This window comes from Brassica napus, unplaced genomic scaffold (genome assembly GCF_020379485.1).
Source record: "Brassica napus cultivar Da-Ae unplaced genomic scaffold, Da-Ae ScsIHWf_265;HRSCAF=440, whole genome shotgun sequence".
Taxonomy (NCBI): Eukaryota; Viridiplantae; Streptophyta; class Magnoliopsida; order Brassicales; family Brassicaceae; genus Brassica; species Brassica napus.
In genome coordinates, this window is record NW_026015952.1 from 3,694 (window position 1) to 7,500 (window position 3,807).

A 3,807-nucleotide genomic window follows, 5' to 3' on the forward strand; every position below is an offset into this window, starting at 1 on the left:
TATGTAGTTCTAATTAGACGTTCAATCTGTTGGTTCGTTCGTGATTTTCGTAAAATTTATCTGTCTTTACGATTTTCGAGAACATTGAGATACGAACGGAGAGGCATGGTTTATGATCTCGTATCTTTTAGATATCATGCCTTGAGATGTTTGAGACCAGAGCGTTGGGTTTAGGGCAAGACCTAGGTTTACTTTCGGTTAAGGTTTGTGCGGTGACTAGCCGGCTATCGTTTTTCCTGTTGCGATTTCTTCCTGACTCGCACCGATTTAAAGTCCGCGATATGTTCTCGGCTTATATGACTTGTATGGTACGAATCGAGCATCTTCTCAGAATCAACTGGAAGTGCTAAACCAAAATTTCGGATTTTTGTTGTAGCGCGCTTTTGTCCTTGTGCTGGACGTTTTTAAAGATCAAAAGAGTGATCGGATTGCGTTTGTTTAAGACGGCTGGCGTGTTCGTCGGGGCCAATCGACGAACGGGGTGTAAGGTTTTTGGTGGTCGCGTTCGGACAATTTGTTTAGCATTGTCCTCGAATTTTAACTTTTTGCGACGTCTCGCAGTTATTTTCGAGGATTATGCGTGTTTGAAAGGTGATAATCTTTACGATTTTTGGGCCGGATGAGGCCGCAGACGAGCGTAAACTGAAGCGTAAGCGTTTTCGATAAAAAGACAGTGTATATTGTAAAAAATTTTATGTTTCTAAAAACTCGATTACAATAATGGCGATTGTGGGAGTATACGAGTATACGCACCCACTCCCCCCCCCCTTTTTAGAGAGGGGGATAGCTGAACTCGTCTTTTGACAAGCTGCCTACGTACCCCTTTCGAGGATCAAGCCATCTCGTAGTTCTGTTTCATGCCGCGAGTGTTCTTACTCGGCGGTTGGTGTCGCGATGTCCGCCTTGACCGTGTCGATCGTGGCTGGGTCGACGCTATTTTCCGGATGTTCCGGTTGAGTTGTCGCGTGGGCTTCGGATTTATGTCGAGCTTCGACGTCCGATGCGTTTGCGTTGACAGACGATTTTACTTCGTCCTTGTGCGGGGCGCTTTTGGCCGAAGATCGATCTATCTTCGCGCGTTTGCCGTTTGCAGAAGCCGTGATTTGCCTTAACTTATGCTCCGCGAGGAAGCATAGTCGCGACTGTTTTTGGCATCCCCAGATGGCCGCGACTCCGCTCGGCGTTGGGAACTTGAGACCCAGGTGGTAAGTTGACGGAACTGCCTGCATGGCGTTGAGCCATGGGGTTCCCATGATCACGTTGTAGATAGCGGGATGGTCGACTACCGCGAATTCGACGATTTTCGTGATCTCCTTGGCCATGACTGGCAATTGGATTGATCCGAGAGTCATCGACACTTCGCCTGAAAAACCCGTGAGTGGTTTTGGCGTCGGAATTACCTCTCCGAGTTCGATACTCATCCGATTGAGAGTGTCGCGGAAGATTACGTTGACCGTGCTTCCCGTATCGACGAGTACCCTTCCGACTTCTAAATCTCGTATGACGAGATCTATGACGAGCGGGTCGCAGTGAGGTTGGTCGATACCGCCGGCTTCTTCTCCGTGAAGGTGATCGAGCAATTTTGGCCGTCTCGAGGAGGAGACCATGTAGGCCATTTTGCGCTTGATTCTGCCTTCCGTTGGTAAGCCTTGATGGCTGACACGGTATCGCCGCAGTATTGAGATCCTCCGATGATCATATTGACTCTGCGACGATTGTTATCGTTCCCTTTGTCATCCGGCCTCCTACCGCGTTTATCCCCAGGTTGGTTTCGTTGAGGAGATTTTTCGGCGGGCGGATTTCTGTCCGTCTTTGGAGGCCGATCAGAATCGAGGATGAGATCCTTGACGCTAGTTACTTCCGAAAGCTCTCCAGCGAGCAGCTTCGCGGCCAGTCTTGCTCCCAAGACTTTGCAATTGGTCGTGGAGTGTCCTCGGGATTGGTGGAACTCGCAGAAGGTGTTTTCGTCATACCCTTGATTGCGAGTCCATGTGTTGCCCGTGGTCCGGCCTTGATCCGAACTGATCGCATAGTTATGCGCCCCTTGGAGATCTTCCCCCTCGTGATGGACGTACTTGTCGTTACGAGAGTTCTTCTTTTTCCCCTTCGGATCTGCGTCTTTCGAGGATGGTCTTGCCGGCTTATGTTTTTGCGATAAGACTTTAGTTTCTTCCTCCACTATGATATAGTCCGTTGCTTTGTGGAGGGCGTCCTGGATCGTTCGCGGTTTGTCGAGAGTTATCCATTTTCTGAATTTCGACTTGTACCAGAGCGTCTTTCTCAGCGCGTCGATGGCCACTTTGTCGCTTATCCCGCTGACCCTGGACATTATCAGTTTGAACCGACTGATAAACTCGCGGAGGGGTTCGTCTTCCCTCTGGGAGAGACTCCAGAGATCAACATCGGAGGTTTCCCTGTCTATGAATACAGAGTACTGTTTGAGGAATTCCGATGCGAGCTGTCGAAAACTCCCGATGGTGTTGCGACGAAGGCGTGCGAACCATTCGAGCGCTGCTCCTTCAAGATTTTCGACGAACAGGCGGCAATAGCCGGCATCCTTTTCGCCGTCCTTCAGTCTTGCTCTTCCCATCGCGATGTGGAAAGCCTGAAGGTGCGCTTTCGGATCGGCCGTACCATCGTACTTCGGTACTTTGATCTTTCCCGGATCGGACACCCTCATGTCCGAAATGCGACTGGTAAAGGGGGTCTTTCGAGCTCCTTCCAGCAGTCGATCGATCTCGGGGGCAGCACTAGTAGCATGATGGATTTGAGACTTTACGGCTCTCACTTCTGCCGCAGTCTTGGTGATGTAGTCGCGAAGATCGCGGATATCCGATGTCTCGTCAGTGGATTTCCGAGCCTGTCGGCGCTTACTGCGAGTGAGCTCGGTTTGCCTTTCGGCCAGCTCCTCTTGTTCGTTCCAATAGGCGACTTCTTCTTCTTCCGTCATTGGTTTTTCGAACGGGGAGCCTTCCCGAGCGGATCGGCTTCTGGTCCTTCTTGGATGTCTGTCGACATCCTCGTCGGTGTCGTTGGAGACATCGCTAGGATCCAGGTCAATGTGTTCGGCTTCGTTATCCTCCGAGTCCTTTGCAGGGAGCGGAAGACTTTCAGAGTTCCCCTTCTCGATGGGAGACTTCTCGCTGGGGTTTTGACCGGAAGGTCGTTCCCGCGCGACTCCTGCTCTATCGAGTGGGGTGGCGAAATCGAGCCTCTTCCCGCGGATTTTGGTGGTTCCGCGGGGACGGATAGCTTGGGTCCTTGCCGTTAAGGTTTCAACCTGTTTGGTCAAGGTATTCACGAGCTTATCCTGTTCTTCCGACCTTTTTTCATAGGTGGCGAACATCTTTTTAAACTCCTCGAGAGTCGCGGCGTTGGCTTGCGCGTTGGCCGCAGATACGTCCGCTACCGGAGTGTGGAGATCGGTGCCGCTGCCTCCGTTAAGGGGAGTTTGCACGTTATCCGCGTCGTTGGTTGACATGTCTGATTGTGTGTGGCTTTTGCGGGTTAGATTGATCCGTAAGGCCCCCTCCTTCTAGCGCCAAACTGTGGGAACCGAAATTCGCACTGTCGATTTCCGTTTAAATAAGGAAACTAAGAAAACCCTAGTTTCCCAGAGGACCCGGATATCTGTTAATTACCACACGTCAAGCAATCAGAACACGAGAATAACAACGATAAAAATAAGAAATCGAAAAGAGAGCAAAGTAGATCTTATTCCGAATCTGCGTATGAGCGTTACAACAAGGTATAAGCCTGGGCTCGAGAGCTGTCGGCGAGATTCCTAGTTCTAGCAACCCTAAGACG